Source organism: Lathyrus oleraceus, chromosome 7 (assembly GCF_024323335.1).
Source record: "Lathyrus oleraceus cultivar Zhongwan6 chromosome 7, CAAS_Psat_ZW6_1.0, whole genome shotgun sequence".
Classification (NCBI taxonomy): domain Eukaryota; kingdom Viridiplantae; phylum Streptophyta; class Magnoliopsida; order Fabales; family Fabaceae; genus Lathyrus; species Lathyrus oleraceus.
In genome coordinates, this window is record NC_066585.1 from 252,731,266 (window position 1) to 252,750,592 (window position 19,327).

The window sequence follows — 19,327 nt, forward strand, 5'->3', positions numbered from 1 at the left end:
GCGACATTGCGATTAAAAACACATTAAAGTCAGTTCACCGTATGACTATAGTCATACGCTTTAATCCCTAACTTTTGCCTGGATTGCCCTTTCAGGTTTTCAATCCACCGGGATACCCTTTTTTGCCCAAGCCGCCTTTTCAGGTTTTCGACTTGCCGGGTGTACATTTTTTTTATATATATCCCTAATTTTGCCCGAACCCTTTTGGTTTGCCGGGATGCCCTTATTTTTGCCTAGGCCAGTCAACCTAGCGGGTCTCTTTTTATGCGTAGTATTTTTTAACTATGTCTGCGTTTACAGGCTGTGGAAAGTCTTCACCATCCATAGTAGTAAGCATCATGGCACCTCCTGAGAATACTCTTTTGACCACAAATGGTCCTTCATATGTAGGAGTCCACTTGCCCCTAGGATCACCCTGTGGTAGTATGATACGCTTGATTACCAAGTCACCAGCCTGATATACCTTTGGCTTAACCTTCTTATTGAAAGCTTTGATCATCCGTTTCTGGTACATCTGACCATGACAAACAGCTGCCAACCTCTTCTTATCAATCAAATTTATCTGGTCGAGTCGAGTCTGAATCCACTCATCTTCATCTAAGCCTGCACCTTTCATAATTCTTAGAGAGGGAATCTGAGCTTCCACTGGTAAGACGGCCTCTATTCCGTAGACTAAAGAGAAAGGAGTTGCCCCTGTCGAAGTGCGCACTGAAGTGCGATAACCATGAAGAGCAAATGGCAACATCTCATGCCAGTCTTTGTATGTTACTGTCATCTTTTGTATGATCTTCTTAATATTCTTATCAGCAGCCTCCACGGCGCCATTCATCTTTGGCCGGTACGGAGAAGAGTTATGGTGTTTTATTTTGAACTGCGTGCAGAGTTCAGCAATCATCTTGTTGTTCTTCCGGAGAGAGCAGGTTTCTCAGATGTATATTTGATAAGATCCATCTTAGAAATCAATAAAGTGGTATGATTCAACATATACTGTCTTAGTCGGCGAGCAGCCTAAGCCAAAGCATAGCAAGCTTTCTCGAGCTGTGAGTATCTTGTTTCATAGTCGGTACCTTTTGCTAAGGTAGTATATTGTATGCTCTTTTCGACCAGACTCGTCATGTTGCCCCAACACACACCCTATTGAATTTTCTAACACGGTCAAATACATGATTAGAGGTCTTCCTTCAACTGGTGGCATCAGATTTATAGGTTCTTGGAGATACTTCTTGATTTTGTCAAAAGCTTCTTGACATTCATCATTCCATATCATCTCTTGATTTTTCCAGCGAAAACCTCTACATAGTCACGTAACATTTGAATTAATCTGCTCTTGACACCATCTTCTAATTCAGCTCCTATCTTGACCTCTTTCCTGTTTTCTTCAGTTCCCAGATTCATAACTTCGATTGGCTCTTCATGTGGCTGTATAGCTTTCTCTTCTTGTTGTAATAACCTAGCAAGCTCTACAGGTACTTCACAATCTTCATCCTTTCCATCTTCAGCTTGATAGATCGGATTCTCGAAATTATAATTGGCAATAGTAGAACTGTTATCAACAGGATCCAGAGTGGATGAGGATCTGCATTTTAGTGATGTGGGTGTGTGTAAGAACACATAGCTGATGAAAATAAAATAAAAGAAAAACAAAGAGCCCAATATTTACGAAAGCGAAACGTCCATTGATTTTTATTGAATAAAGTATGCAAATGAAATGACATCCCGAAACAAGCATACCATTGTGCCCCGGGTAAGGCACAAGGCTTAAAAGTTTAATTGTTTAAAAGTAACAACACAGTAATAGTATTTACTCCTGACTAAAGGAGATAGGAATAACGTCTTCAGTCTTCCAATTGTTGAGCCCATCACCCACAGTAGGAAAAATCCAGTTATCCAGATTGTAGTCTTCATTATAGTCACCCACAACATTGATTTGATCTTTCATGTTCCCTGGATTGGTGATACGAGCACGACGAACAACCTTCTGGGACTCTTCTTCAACCACAACTCTAGCATCTTTGAGGGAAGCCATTGTAGGAGGTACTCTGGTAACCACAGGAACTCTTTTAACCACAGGAGGAGCTTCATAAGCGGGAACGACCCAAGGAACTACTTCAAATGTCTGGCAAAGAGTCTCAACATATTCACCTTCCACTTCAACATACTTAAATGTATTCACATGACTGACCATATATTCTTCCTCTCCGTAAACAGTTACGATCTTTCCCTTCACTGGATATCTCAACTTCTGATGTAGAGTGGAGGTCACAGCACCTGCCCCGTGGATCCAGGGGCGCCCAAGCAAACAAGAGTATGCAGGACGAATATCCATTACATAGAAGGTAGAATCGAAGACTTGAGAGCCTACTTTGATCGGGAGATCTATTTCTCCATGCACCACTCTTCTTGAACCATCAAAGGCTCTCACCACTATATTACTTGATCTTAACACAGCATCTTCAGGACTGAGCTTGTTCAGAACCTCTTTGGGAAGTACATTCAATGAAGAGCCATTGTCTATCAACACATGAGACAAGGTAGTGCCCCTATATTCAATGGAGATATGTAAAGCTCTGTTATGGTTTCTTTTGGCAGGAGTCAAGTCAGCATCAGAAAAACCTAACCCATTATCATAAGTCAGATGTGCAACACAATTTTCAAATTGATCCGCAGAAATTTCATTTGGTACATGAGCAGTCCTTAAGAATTTGATCAAGGCTTTAGCATGAGCCTCAGAACACAGCAACAAAGACAACATGGAAATTTTGGAGGGAGTATGCCCCAACTGGTCAACAATATCATAATCACTCTTACGAATGATCTTCAACACTTCTTCCATCTGTTTAGAGAGATTTTCAGCAGTCGGTGCTTCAGCTTGCACAGGTTCAACCACAGGACCTTTGCCTCGAGCATCAGTACTTGGCTCAGAAGTGGAGGTAGTAGTTGGAAGAACTGTATTTTTTGAGGTAGCTGGAGGAGAGAAAATTCTTCCACTTCTGGTGATCTTACTAGATCCAGCAATATTATCAACATCAAGGTTATCATCAGTAACAGGTGTATCAGTCAAAGGTTTCTGCTTAACACCATGGATATAAACATCAGAACCGTAATTCCAGGGTATAGCTTTATCAGAAGTATAAGGAATAGGGCCAGGAGTGGTAATAATCATGGGAGGCACTCTAACTTCAGCAACAGTCTTCACCAGGCCTTCAGCAGTAATTTTGATAGGACCCTTGGAAGTGATCTTGACAGAGCCTTTGTAGGTAATCTTCACTGGCACTTTATCAACCATATCCACATCTTCAAACTTCTTACCTCGAGTTAGGTGTTCACACATACTTTCCACAGAAGGAGTTCTCTCAAACAATATAGTGTAATTGTCCATGAGGCGTTGAATACCATCTTTCAACTTCCAGCAGCTATCAGGTTTGTAGGCACAATAAAAACAGTCCTCGTTGCAACCTGGAAAGAATCCAACCTGCACCAGCTTCTTCTTGATAATAGATAAGGGAGTAGTCACATCTGCTACTGAGGAAACATATGAAACTTCATCAACAGCATTAACAGTCTTCTCATGATTGGGCATGGGAGCAGTAATCACATTTGGAGTCCCAGGAGGGTCAAATTCAATCTCCCCAGCTTCAATCATATCTTGAATCTTATTTTTCAGCACCCAGCAATTGTTGATGTCATGTCCCGGACAATTAGAATGATAGGCACATCGTGCATTAGGATTGTACCGAGGAGAGGAAGTATTAGGATTCTGAGGAGGGTCCTTCAAAGTAATGAGTTCCCCTTTCAACATGTGTTGCAAGGCTTGGGCCAGTGACATGTTGATCTTGGTGAATTGTCTTCTAGGCTTCTGTTGATTACTCTGTGGTAGCTCTGGTGTTGCAGGAGTAGGATTAGAAATGTGAACTGCTCCTACGGATTGGTGACTTCTGTTACGGCCAGGTTGACCATACACAGCATTAGACTCCTTCTTTCCACTAGGGGGCTTCTTTGCAGTGCTTGATGAAGAGGCACCCACCTGTATCTTACCACTTCTTATACCACTTTCCACACGCTCTCCAGTCATTATCAGCTCAGTGAAACCAGATGATGAGTTTCCAATGAGGTGACTATAGAAAGGACTATTCAGCGTACTCATAAACATATCCACTAGCTCCCTGTCAGTCAGAGGAGGTTGAACTTTGCCAGCCAGGTCTCTCCATTTCTGGGCATACTCCTTGAAATTCTCCTTAGCACCCATTGACATGCTTTGTAGCTGCATGCGAGTAGGTGCTAAATCAGCATTATATTGGTATTGCCTGTAGAAGGCCTCAGCAAGATCATTCCAATTACGGACATTGACACTCTCCAATTGATAGTACCATTCCAATTGAGCTCCAGACAAGCTCTCTTGGAAGAAATGAATCCATAACTTCTTATCAGCAGTATGTGGTTGAATCCTCCGGACATAGGATCTTAAATGCAGCTTGGGACATGAGACACCATCATACACCACAAAAGCAGGAACCTTGAAACCAATAGGTATAACCACTCCAGATATTAAACTCAGATCTTCAAAATCCAGCCCAGAAGATTTTTGTAACTCCATAGCATTCATTCTATCCACCAGCGTCTTGTACTTATCTTCATTAGGATCATGATAATAATTTGCTTCAGAATCAGAATCTCCCACAGTATCATGGAGACTACCTCCCTCTTTCTCAGAATTTTCAGACTCATAATCATCAACCTGTTCCTTTGTCTTGATAGGGCCTCTGAATCTTCTTCCCAGATTGATAAGGCCTCCTGATCTTCTAGTCTTCTTCTTCTTCTTAGCCAGCAATGTCTTCAACTCATCTTTCCCCTTGGACAAGTTCAGAATCAACTCTTGGAATTGTGCATTCTGAGCTTGGAGATCTTTGACAGTCTGTTCAAGAGCCATTTCTGCTGAGGTAAACAACGAGAAGATAAGATACCTGTTCATAAGAAACCTGTGATGCAATAATATGGTATGTAGATGCTTATGCAATGTTTTCAAGGACCGTAGGATTTAAATTTGTTTAAACCACCAAAAAGTAAACTTTTATTAGTAATAAACTTGTTTGCCCCTTGGGCTTACAATAAAATGAAATGAATACAAAAAATGGGGTTTTAAGTCTCCCATGGACGTTTCCTCTTTGTGTTGAGGTATGAGTTGAGATTCCGCTCCTCGTGAAGTTGTTTTGTTAGCTCCAGGATTCTTTCCTGACTTGCCTTGTAATGAGTCTCAAAAGTATCTCTTTGCTCCTTCAACTGGATCCAGGACCTCTGTAACTCTTCCATGTCAATGGGCATGTCTGGATGAAGAATGATGTAAGAAGTATCTCCTTCAGCAACAGGCTCCATGGTAACTGGCAGGATAGCAGGATATGGCATCATAAGAGTCTGAGCACGAGATCATACCCATCTGAGATATGGTTCCATAGGAATAGTGTACTTGGGTTCCAGAGTCTTGCTGTCAACCTTGTTCACTTTACCCCATGCTCGTATGAACCTTTGACGGTAACCTTGAAGATCGTTGTCATAGTCGAACACAATACCCTGAATAAGCATGTCATGAGGACCATCAGTCCGAGCGTAACCAAATTGACGTAGAGCTAAAGAAGGGTTGTAGGTAATGCCCCCTCTTATGCCAAGGAGTGTCACATTAGGGAACTCCCCACAACGGTCAATGATGGTAACATTCTCCATAGATCTAGAGCACCAATGAATATCTGAATGAGAAAGTGACATAATCCTCTTGGACCACCTGAACCCTTGTTCATTCTTCATCACTGATCGAGGAAGGTGAGAAATAAAACACCTAGATAATAGAGGTATGCAACACATTAGAGTTCCTCGTGCCTTCGTAGTATGGGTATGAAGAGAGTGTAAGATGTCTCCAAGTAATGTAGGCACTGGATTGCGAGTCAGAAATATGTTGATGGCGTGTACGTCTATGAACTGGTCTGGATTGGGGAACAGTACTAAGCCATAAATCAATAGGGCTAAGATCTCCTCAAAAGCATCATAACTCATAACCTTCAGGAATACTTGAGCTTTCTCCATCAATACCTTAGCAAGAATACCCTTAACTCCACTCCTTGTTTCTAGGACAATGTCTGATTTCTTTAAATGTAAGGCTGCAGCAATGACTTCAGGTTTAGGCTCTTTTTCCAAGCCTGTGAAGGGTTTCTGATCAAGGATAGGTATACCCAGAAGCTTGGAGAACTCTTCCATTGTAGGAACCAGCTGATAGTCGGGAAATGTGAAGCAATGATGTTTAGGGTCAAAGAACTGAAACAGGACACTCATCATGTCTTCATTGAACCCTGAAGTGACTAGATCCAGTAGGTGACCATGCCTCTTGATGAACTGGGAGTTTTCAGAAACTTGAGAGACCAATTCCTTAAGCTTAGGAGGTATTCCTACAAAGTTGATCCGGATAGTATTCCTACGAGCAGAAGCCATGATCTGCAACAAAGAACAAAGATAAATCCTTTGGTCCTTGAAATGGTTAGTGAAAATGCTATGCTTATGATGCATGATGATGCTATGATGTTATGCTCAATCACAAACATGTGGCACACACAAACAAGTCACACAATAGCCCTAGGTTTGAAGGCTTGCATGAGGTTTAAAGGTAAGTACCCTCCCCTGAAGTTTAGTTGATTCATCCTGTCCTACAAAAGTAACCAGGTTCTAAGGGATCTCAAAATCATTGATCCTTCACAAGGGTGGTTGTTCAGTAGGCAACTTACTTGCCAACCAAAACCCTCCAAGTTTAGGATCTCAATGAGTGTAGTATCGAGTATCAACCAACTTCAGTCTTCACCAAAGCCGGTTATCTCACTACTTTCTAAAGGCCAAGATGGGATGACTAGGGTTCTAAAAGTCAGTTAGTGTATTGACAACATATGGCAGTCTCATATTATCCTCAACTTGCTTAAGGAACATAAGCACCAACCAAGAAGTCACACTAACTATGGCCACCAGATCAACCATATCGATATACGCCGTACAGTTTCCTTGGTCTATTGCCATTTACCTAAGGTACACTAGATCCGGGTTAGGGTCTTTCACACATAAGAGCACCCAACAGATAAGTATAAAGCAAACAAGGAAAACAATTTTAAAGTGATCTAATTCCTAAGGGTACCCCTCTTTTATTAACTCCCCAACAGAGTCGCCAGTTCTGTAACACGGTGGGAGAACTGACTTTAGTTAAATGTTGCGGATAGCAAGAGTCGCCACCGACTTTTATTTTATCCAAAAGGAAAGGACATAAAAGAAGAGGAAAGACCTTAAAAAGATTTTGAGTTCGGGGGGTAGGTTATACAAAGGGAAGGTATTAGCACCCTTTATATCCATGGTTATCCATGGGCTCTTAGTTACTTAGCTCACTTTGTTTGTTTGCAAGAGTGTAGTGTGTGATTAGAAAAATTTCTTTAAGTACTTTGTAATGACCCTCGTATGGGTGTATACAAAGCCTAGTTTAGAAATTGTGAGGTGTAAAAGTAATTTTGAAAAGTGTGAGCAAGTAACTATGAGATACCTACCCTAGATTATGTCTTTCGTGTTCTCGTATATTCTTTCAATGGTAAGATTGTCCCTATTATTAAGGAATAGGTAGTCATTACCTTGGATGTGTTTAAGGGACGGGCGTAGGGTCATCGTATGGTCAATGAAGGCAACATAAAGGGTGTCTTTAGCAACTCGTAGGGACGATCATCATTTTTACCGAAGGGACAAGATCATTATATCGTAGGCAACCTCGTAGGGACTTGATCTTTTAAGTTTATAGGGACTTGATGATTTTTCTGTTTGAAGGGACTTTGCTTAAGACACCCCTATTTTCGAGGGACTTGACCATTTAAAGAAGGCAACCAAGAGGAATACCCTAGGAAGTACAGATGGCGATCAAAGATCGACTTACGTGTGTGAGTGTTATTTTTCAGATATTTGTCTTGAATTTAATTTTCTAAGTTCAATTATTTACAGTTAGTTTTTTGCACTCCCTAAATTACTAACCACGCAATAAATATTTACAAAAATAAAAGCAAGAAAAATAAATTCCTAAACTATTACATGGCTATGGGACAGATACATAATAATCAGGCGAGAAAGAATAAATTTACAACCTATACATTTGTTCCTAATATTATAAATAAAACAAAATTAAAATAAGGAAAATAATGAAGCAAAAATAGAATAGATAAAAGCAAATAATAATAAAATAATAAATAAACAATGTTAATAAAGCAATAATAAAATAACAATAATAATAAAGTGATAATAAAAAGGTTAGAATTTTAAAAGAAATTATTTTAGGTTAAACAAGTTAGATTTTTTAGAAGTTGTTAGAAAAATATGAGTTTAAAATAAATTAGTAATAATAAAAGAATTTAAAATACATTAATGTACAAATTATAAAATAAAAGAGTTATATGAAAAATATTAAGTTAGTTATTTACAAAATATATAAAGATTATAGAAAATATCAAATTATTAGATTAATAGGTTTATTATTATTATTCAATTAGAAAAATGGTCAATTAGATTTTATTTACAAAATATATAAGGATTTATTATTATAAGTAAGTAATAAAAAAAAAGTTATTAAAATAGTTAGTATTTATTATTTATTTACAAAAAATATAAAGGTTATAGAAAAATATTAAATAATTAATTTAGTAGGTTTTCACGCCCTACATTACTAAACCACGCAGTTAATATAGGATCAATGGCAGGAATTTAAATGGCAGAAAAATAAATGGCAGAAAAATAAAATGGCAGAAAAATAAAATGGCAGAAAATAAAATGGCAGAAAATAAATGGCAGAAAATAAAACCCTAATTATTACAACGCTTTGGTGCAGTTACATAATAAAGATGGCGAAAAGTAAAACTGAAAATATTACAAGTTAAAACTTAAAATATTACAAGGGCGAAGCAGTTGCAGTGTATGAATAACATAAAAATGAGCGAAAATGGGAAATAATAATAAGGTTTGTTAAGGTTTAAGAAAAGGTTTATGGTTTAGAGGAAATAACACGGTTAAAGTTTTAGGTTTGAAATTTAGAGTTTGTGGCGAAATTGTCAGGGTTTAGGAAAAATCAGGGTAATTAGTTATGAAAAAAATGTGCAGATCTAAATATATGTATATAAAAAAAAACATATGAACATGTATTTGAAACACAGTAACAAATATATCAACAAAATAGATAAAGTATATATCATATATAAACTATTACCAAACTGTGTGTACGATAGTATAGATCAGCCACTCTCAGTTTCTCTTTTTTGTTCTGTCTTTTTTCCCTCCCTCTATCAGTCATGCTAGTAAATATATATAGGAACAAATTAGGTTAATGATAATGGGCCTAAGTTTATTTTGAAACCCAATATTAAATTAAAAACTGAATAAAGTTAAATAATTAAAATAGTTAAAATTAAAATAAAAACTAATTAACCTATTTATTTATTCTAGACCCAATATAAAAATAAATAGACTCAAAAAAAAAAAAGTCGGGCACCAAAATGCTCGAAAAAATAAAATGAACACGTCAAAATAATCAGCGCGAAATAAATGACTCGGAAAAATACAGCGTTTGGTCGGATTTTGAAATTATGACCGTTTAAACTGCTCAGACTGATCAACATATGACCAAAAATAGTCGTAAAAATATTTTTAGCATGTCAAATTAAACCACGTGAACCGCAGATTAATGTTACCGACATTTGCAAACTTAAACTTGACATTTTTTCGTTGACTAATTTTAGGCACAGTTAAAAAGTTAATTTGACCAGTCTGTTTGTAAATTCCGAGAAATTATTCCGGCTAATATTAAGACAGAAAAAAATGTTATGCTATGAAAATGATGCAAATGAATGTGAAACAAAAAATTGGTTAGAGTTAAAAATAGAGGGCAAATTTTGGGGTGTAACAAGTACCAACAAAATAATCTTCCAAGACACCTTATAAATTTTGGATTGGGCGAAATCCTAGTCTAAAACATTTTCATGTGTAGGGATGTCTGGCCGCGACAAGGCCTTATAGGCCAAATGAAAATAAATTGGACTCCCAAACAATGAATAGTTACTTTATTGGATATTCTGAAAGATCTAAGAGCTACAAATTTTATGATCCTAAATTATTTTTAGTTTTTGAGACAGGAACAACCACATTCTTTGAGGACATTGAGTTGGGGAAAGGATAAAGTTAAAGACTTTGTTTTCGAGGAAGAATCAGTAACAATTCCAAAATCGATTCATACAGTTGCTTTTGATCAAGCAAGTATGAAACCTCCATAAGACATTGTTGACTTTCCTCCTACTCAAGATGATTTGGTAATTCTTGAAGAATAAACTAAAAATCCTCAATAATAAGTGTTACAAGAACCAATACCTTTGCGAAGATCCACTAGAGAAAGGAGAAATTCTATTCCGGATGATTATATAGTCTTTCTCCAAGAACATGAGGAAAATAATGGTATGATGGAATATAATCCAATTAACTTCCGTCAAGCCATGGAAAATTCCAACTTGAAAAGTGGATTGAACCAATGAAGGAGGAGTATGTCTATGCAAGATAATAAAGCTTGGGAACTTGTTCCGTTACCAGAAGGTGTAAAACCCATTGGTTGCAAATGGATTTTTAATAACAAGCGGGATTATAACGGTAATGTGGAGAGGTATAAAGCTCGACTTATGGATAAAGGTTATACTCAAAAGGAAGGGATTGACTTTAAAAAGACTTTCTCTTCGGTTTCATCGAAAGACTCTTTTACGACAATTATGACTCTTGTTGCACATTATGAATTAGAACTCCATCAAATGGATGTCAAGACGAATTTCCTCAATGGCAACATTGATGAAACTATATATATGGTGCAACCAGAAAACTTTGTGTCGGGAGACTCAAAGAATATTGTTTCCAAATTAACAAAATCTATTTATGGACTAAAACAAGCATCTCGTCAGTGGTACCACAAGTTTCATGAAGTAATTCTCTCATTTGGTTTTGAGGTGAATCTTGTTGAAGATTGTGTGTATCACAAATTTAGTGGGAGCAAATACATTTTTCTGGTCCTATATGTTGATGACATATTGCTTGTCGCCAATGATATAAGCATGATGCATGAAACCAAGAAATTTCTATCAAGAACATTTGAGATGAAAGATCTTGGTGACACATCCTTTGTATTAGGAGTTTAAATACATCAATACCTATCTCGAGGTATTCTAGGATTATCACAAAGGAGCTATATCGAAAAGGTACTTAAAAGGTTTGACATGCAGGAATGTAAATTAGGAGATACTCCAATTGCTATCAGTCTCAGTCAGTGCCCAAAATGTAACTTAGAAATTCATGAAATGTAAAAGATTCCTTACACGTAAGCTGTAGGGAGTCTGATGTATGCCTAAGTGTGTAAGCGTCAGAATATTGCATTCATAAAAAGAACAAAAGATTATATGCTCACATATAAGAGGTCATACTAGTTAGAGATCACTGGATACTCTGACACAGATTTTGCTGGATGCCAAGACAATAAAAGATCCACTTCAGGCTATAACTACATGTTAGCTAGTGGTCCAGTTTCTTGGTGCAATGCTAAGCAAACTCTTACGACTTCATCCACCATGGCAGCAAAGTTTATAGCATATTATGAGACATCCAACCATGATATTTGGTTGAGGAATCTTGTTACTGGGCTGCGAATTATAGAAGGAATTGAAAGACCACTTAAGTTATAATTGTTGGTGTAAGCCCTAGAGGCCAATACTTTTGGTACTTGTATCAAATTGTTTATTAATAATAAAAGGCTTTTTCTTTATTATGTTTGTTTAATAAAGTCCCTTGAATAGATAGTCCGTTTAATGTATCAAGTGTAACTTAATCATGAGATCACATTAAACATAAGGACATTATTCTTAAAGTATCCGTAGTCAAGCTTTATTGTGAAGTGGGATAACCTTAAAGCATGAAGACTATTATGTTTATAGACTGATGATCACATCTCATGGATCATGGATAAGGAGTTATCAAGTCTCAAACATAGGTATGAATATTAAGAGTAATATTTATACTGGATTGACCCGCTATGAGAATACTATATAGAATGTTATGTAAAGTGTCATAAGTTATTCTCATACTGATAATGGTGTATACCACCCTTCAACCTGAAACCACTATGGACCCTAGATGTAGAGTCGAGTGCCTTATTGCTGATCAAACGTTGTCCGTAACTGGATGACCATAAAGACAGTTGATGGGTACTCCACGAAGCATGCTAAGGGACATTAGTGACATAGATGGAATTTTCCCATCCTGCGTAATAGGATAAATGTCTATGGGCCCAATATTGAACTGGACAAGGATGGCACTGTCTATGCTGAAATTCTAGTTATCAGACTTTGGATGTCACACGGGTTGTTATGACATCCAATTCTGCACAGACAGGAATTATGCAGAACTTAAAAGTAAGTGCAGTAAATAACACAAGTAATTGTTTACCCAGTTCAGTCCAACATGACCTACATCTGGGGGCTACCAAGCCAGGGAAGAAATCCACTATTAGTAGTATCAATTCAAAGCTAAACTCACCCGTTTACAACTTATCACTTAATCCCTACCCAATGCAATTTCAATCTTACACTAAGATCAGAGTTCCTACTCACTCCCCCTCAATCACCTCAGTGATAACTATCTTTAAACAATATTAAAGACAAGTTGAAGTCACACTTCAAACAACTCTTGATTGTGCTTCACAGCTTTAATCAAGATACACAGCACTCACGCTTAAAAGCTTTGAGCGACACAACACTTACAACTCAATGAACACCCTATGCCACAGCAATCATCTACTCGATAATGGCTTGGCTTACAAGATACGTCTAATACAAGACTCACAAAAATACAGCAGTGAAGTATGATGGACACACTTAATCTTCACGCCTCAAAATCCCCGAAACTGAATGAAGGAACGCCTTCCTTTTTATATTGCAGTACCTGGGCTTTTGCACTTGTATTCTCCTGAATTTAAGGTCACACGAGTTCCCATAAATTCAACATTTAGGTTACTAACAAATAGGCTATTTGTTAGGTTCATTAACTGTAACTTGGTTGTTGGTTTCCTGGTTTTTCTCTAAGCTGTTGACTGCTTGAAGAATAGCCCAAGAAAAGCTGAAACAGAAAACTGAACAACCTACAATATAGCATATGCTGTCAGACATGAATGTCACGACATTCAGCTTGACATCAAGGTCCATATGCTGAGTCTGTTTTTCCAGAAAACAGACTGTACAATTTTGCTGACCTGTACATGATCAAAATGACCATACTACAGTAACAGCTTACATTAATAAATGTTAAAGTGTCCAACTTAACATTTACACATTTGGCCTTAAGTTAGTTCTGTTATTCTCTTGAAGAACAAACTAAGTTACATGCTGAAGTATAGCAGAACACCACTCTGTCTAATGTTCAGTAGCTGCTGTTAATGATGAATGTCATAACATCCAATTTGACATTCAGTCAGTAGGCCTTATGCCAGGTCTGGTCTTTCCTTGATAACCAGACTGGAAATAAATACTAAGTTCTAACAGAACACCAGCGGTTCTATTTCTTAGTATCTGTTGACAGGTATGAATGTCACAGCATCCAGTTTGACATTCAATAAATCCTGTGTTAGCTAATCCTGCAGTAACTACTCAAGTGTGTCATGACATCAGTCAAGACATCAGAGTACAGTTAGATATTCTAACCTACAATGTAGTCACACATACATATCATGTCATGACATCAGTCAAGACATTTGTAACCAGCTAGTGTTTTACCATATAATGCAGCCAATTAAACACCTACAAACTCCCCCTTTGGCAAATTTTTGGCTAAAACACTTTGATCCCCATAACAGAGTTCATAGCAGCGGAATCACACACCTAGCAGGAAATACTAGCTAATACACTCAGAGTGACAGCACACTCACACAAATGGAAGTTAAATAAAAACTTCACAAAGCAGCACACATACAGAAGTTAAATCTAAGATTCAACACACAGCAGCTGCAGGGGAGGGAATCTGTCATGAGAGTCTGTTGTAGAGACCCACTCTGTTTGTCAGGGTTATTACTCCCCCTTTTTGTCAAAAATGTTGCCAAAGCCAACAACATAACCAAAGAATAATGACAGAGTTACAGACTTGGTTTTACTTCACAGTTTCAACCAAGTTAGCATCCACTTGATCTTGCTTCACAGCTTTGATCAAGTAATCACCCACTTTTGCTTCACAGTAGGTACCACCATATCAGATGCCATGATTTTGTTTCTGACATCCAGAACCACTCCTGCATGAACAACATCCTTGAACTCCTGCAGGTACATTGGCCTTCTCACAGTAGGGTGTCTCCTTACCCTCTTGTATCCACCCTTGTTGCACGTAGCATAGCTATGATCTGTTGACCAATCATGGCCTTGTACAAATTGTTTAATAGGCAGAGATATTAAATAATTTCTCCCAACCATCAGTGGTTGCTATAAGGTCTCAGAGAGACATATTCCCAGTTTGCTCCTTAAGTTTTCAAACTGAGTCGCATCCAGAGCCTTTGTAAATATGTCAGCCAGTTGAAGATCCGTGGGTACATGTTCCAAAGTGATCACCTTGTCTTCCACCAGATCTCTGATGAAGTGGTGCCTAATGTCAATATGTTTGGTCCTGCTGTGTTGGATGGGATTCTTGGAGATATTGATGGCACTGAGATTATCACAGAACAATGTCATGACATTTTGAGTGACATTGTACTCAGTGAGCATCTGTTTCATCCAAACCAGTTGGGAACAACTGCTTCCAGCAGCTATGTATTCAGCCTCTGCTGTGGACAGAGAAACACAATTCTGCTTCTTGCTGAACCAAGATATGAGGTTGTCTCCTAGGAAGAAACATCCACCTGATGTGCTTTTTCTGTCATCAGCACTCCCAGCCCAGTCAGCATCACAGTACCCAGATAGGACAGGCTTAGACCCATGTGAATACAGCATCCCATAGTCACATGTCCCATTGATGTACTTGAGAATCCGTTTGACTTGATTCAAGTGGCTTACCTTAGGCTCTGCTTGATATCTGGCACACACTCCAACTGCATAAGAAATGTCAGGTCTACTTGCAGTTAGGTACAGCAGACTACCTATCATGCTTCTATACAGGCATTGATCAACACTAGGCCCTCCATCATCTTTGGTCAACTTCAGATGAGTGGGAGCAGGAGTCCTCTTGTGCCTAGCATTATCCACACCAAACTTCTTAACTATGTTCTTGGCATACTTGCTTTGGGAGAGAAACATAGAGTCCTCCATTTGGTTTACTTGCATTCCAAGGAAATAGGTCAGTTCTCCCACTAGACTCATTTCAAACTCAGACTGCATCTGATGAACAAATTTTTTAACCATTTGTTCTGACATTCCACCAAAGACTATATCATCAACATAGATTTGAGCTATCATGATTTTGCCTTCTTCATCCTTTACAAACAAGGTTTTATCTATGCCACCCTTTCTGTATCCATTTGAGGTCAGAAATTCGGTTAACCTTTCATACCATGCTCTAGGTGCTTGTTTCAACCCATACAAGGCTTTCCTCAACTTGTATACATGCTCAGGTTGGTTAGGATCGCAAAACCCTTTAGGTTGTTCCACATAGACTTCCTCATTTAGGTAGCCATTCAAGAATGCACTCTTCACATCCATTTGGAATAGCTTAAACTTCAGGATGCATGCTACCCCCAACAGCAATCTGATGGACTCAAGCCTAGCCACAGGAGCAAATGTCTCATCAAAATCTACCCCTTCAACTTGAGTGTATCCTTGAGCTACTAGTCTTGCTTTATTCCTAGTAATTACTCCTTTCTCATCAGATTTGTTTTTGTAGATCCACTTGGTACCAATGATGTTGGTCTCTTCAGGTCTTGGAACTAGATCCCATACTTCATTCCTTTTGAACTGCTCAAGTTCCTCTTGCATGGCATTGATCCAGTACTCGTCAGTCAGGGCTTCTTTCACATTCTTTGGTTCAACCTTGGATACAAAGCAGGAATTTGAGCTTATTCCCCGTGACCTGGTAGTCACACCACTGTTAGGATCCCCTATGATAAGATCCTTAGGGTGGTCTTTCTGAATTCTGATAGATGGCATTTTGGTGGTTGCATCTACTTCACATTCAGGAGGAGGTTCCTGTACTTCTTTTGACTTGACTGGAATGTCAGTTGAACTGTCAAGGAATGTTTCAACATCCTCTATGACATCGATCCCTTCCTCTTTATCATCCACAATAACATTTATGGATTCCATCAGGACATTGGTCCTGTAGTTGAACACTATGTAGGCTCTGCTGTTAGTGGAGTATCCTAGAAATATACCCTCATCACTTTTGGGATCCAGCTTTCTTCTCTATTCACGATCTGTGAGAATGTAGCATTTACTTCCAAAGATATGAAAGTACTTCACAGTGGGTTTTCTGCCTTTCCATATTTCATATAGAGTGGAGGAGGTTCCTTTTCTCAAGGTGACTCTGTTGTGAACATAGCACGCGGTATTCATTGCTTCAGCCCAAAAGTGCATGGGGAGCTTCTTTGCATGAATCATTGCCCTGGCAGATTCTTGAATAGTTCTATTTTTTCTTTCCACTATTCCATTCTGCTGAGGGGTTATAGGGGAGGAGAACTCATGACTTATTCCTTCAGATGAGCAAAACTCATCAAACTTGGAATTCTTGAACTCCGTACCATGATCACTTCTAATCCGGACCACACAACTGGCCTTTTCCCTTTGAAGTCTTATGCACAGGTCTTTGAAGACATCAAATGCATCTGACTTCTCTCTGATGAAGCTTATCCACGTGTATCTGGAATGGTCATTAACCACCACGTAGGCATATCTCTTTCCACCAAGACTTTCAACCTGCATAGGTCCCATTAAGTCCATATGCAACAGTTCCAGAACTCTGGAAGTTGTGGGATGTCCCAGCTTTGGATGTGACATCTTGGTTTACTTGCCCACCTGGCATTCTCCACAGACTCTTTCCTCATCAATAAGCAGCTTTGGGATCCCTATGACTGCTTCCTTGGATATAATCTTCTTCATTCCCCGTAAGTGGAGATGTCCAAGACGTTTATGCCACAGCTTCACCTCCTGTTCTTCCTTGGTTGAGGAGCATATTGTTGAAAAGTTAGAGACTTTAGGTTCCCACAGATAACAGTTATCTTTGGACCTGGTTCCTCTCATAACTTCCTGATTGTCACCATTAGTCACAATGCATAGCTCCTTCGTAAACTGAACATGAAACCCTTGATCACACAGCTGACTTATGCTGATGAGGTTTGCAGTTAGTCCTCTTACTAACAGCACATTATTCAGTTTTGGTACTCCAGAGCAGTCCAGCTTACCCACACCTTTTATTTTTCCTTTGGCACCATCCCCAAAGGTCACATAGCTGGTAGTGTGAGGTTGAATATCTACCAGTAGATGTTCCATACCAGTCATATGTCTTGAGCATCCACTGTCAAAGTACCAGTCTTCTCTGGAAGAAGCCCTTAGAGCAGTGTGAGCTATCCTAGCATACCATTGTTGCTTCTTGATGGGAACATAGCGCTTATATGGTTTATGCTTAGGTCTGACATGCGAGACTTGGTTAGGGAAACCATGAATCCAGTAGCAGAAGGCTTTTATATGACCAAGTCTACCACAGTGGTGACACCTCCACTTCTGGTATTTCCTCTTCTGATGATCATTCATCCTAGTTCCTCGATGTTGAGACATTGGCTTTGACTTCCGCTTGAACTTCTGAACTTTAGCCTTTGGGCGTTTGTGTTCAGCTGAGGATCTTTTCCCAAATCCTAGGCCAGATTTGGTTCCAGACTGCTGTCCCACCTTTAGAATCTCTTCCAAGGTGTCAGTTCCCTTATTCATCATTCTGATGGATTTAGTCATCTGATTCAGCTTGGAAGTCAGTAGGGCTATCTCACCATTTAGACCCTCTATGACAGACAGTTGCTTCTGTCTCTCATCTTCCAGTTCCTTGATGAGTTTCTTCTGCTTTTCTCCTTGTGCACGCACTTCTGCACTGGTGGTACACAGCTTCTTATAGGCTGCAGCAAGTTCATCAAAGGTCAGTTCATCTGCACTTGAGTCATCATCAGATGCACAAACACTGGTTAGTGCAGTGACATGTTTGGCAGGTTCTCCTTCAGATTCACTTTCAAAATCTCCTTCAGACCATGTGATAGTTAGCCCCTTCTTTTGCATCTTGAGATAAGTAGGACATTCAGCTCTGACGTGTCCATACCCTTCACAACCATGACACTGGATTCCCTTGCCTTGGTTGAACTTTTCATCAGAAGTTGATCTTTTCCTGATGTCAGACGGGATGTTCTTGACATTAGGTCTCCCTCTTTGATCAATCTTCTTCACGAACTTGTTGAACTGCCTTCCAAGCATGGCTAAGGCTTTTGATATACTGTCATCACCTTCAGTATATTCTGCTTCTGACTCTTCTTCAGCATTAGATACTAAAGCTACGCTTTTGTTCTTCTTTTCAGTATTCTCACACAAGCCCATTTCAAAGGTTTGGAGAGAACCAATGAGCTCATCCACCTTCATATTGCAGATGTCCTGTGCCTCCTCTATGGCTGTGACCTTCATAGCAAATCTCTTAGGCAAGAACCTGAGAATCTTTCTTACAAGTTTCTCTTCAGCCATTTTCTCACCTAGTCCACCAGAGGTGTTTGCAATTTCAAGAATATTCATGTGAAAGTCATGAATAGTCTCATCCTCTTTCATCCTCAGATTTTCAAACTTGGTGGTCAGCATCTGAAGTTTGGACATCTTCACCTTGGAAGTACCTTCATGAGTTACCTTGAGGGTATCCCAAACTTCCTTAGCTAGTTCACAGTGGTGCACCAGCCTGAAGATGTTCTTACTGATTCCATTGAACAATGCATTCAAGGCCTTGGAATTTCCAAGAGCTAGTGCCTCTTGCTCCTTGTCCCACTCTTCTTCAGGAATCTGCTCACTGCCTCCATCTTCACCTGTCCTCATTGGATGTTCCCATCCTTTGTTGACAGCTCTCCAGACTTTGCTATCTAGAGACCTTAAGAAGGCTATCATACGAGGCTTCCAGTCATCATAATTAGAGCCATCCAACATGGGTGGTCTATTTGAGTGTCCTATATCCTTGTCCATGGTACTAGAAAGTAACTTCCCTAGATCTCACCTAGAAATTCACAGGCAGGGTGCCTGCTCTGATGCCAATTGAAATTCTAGTTATCAGACTT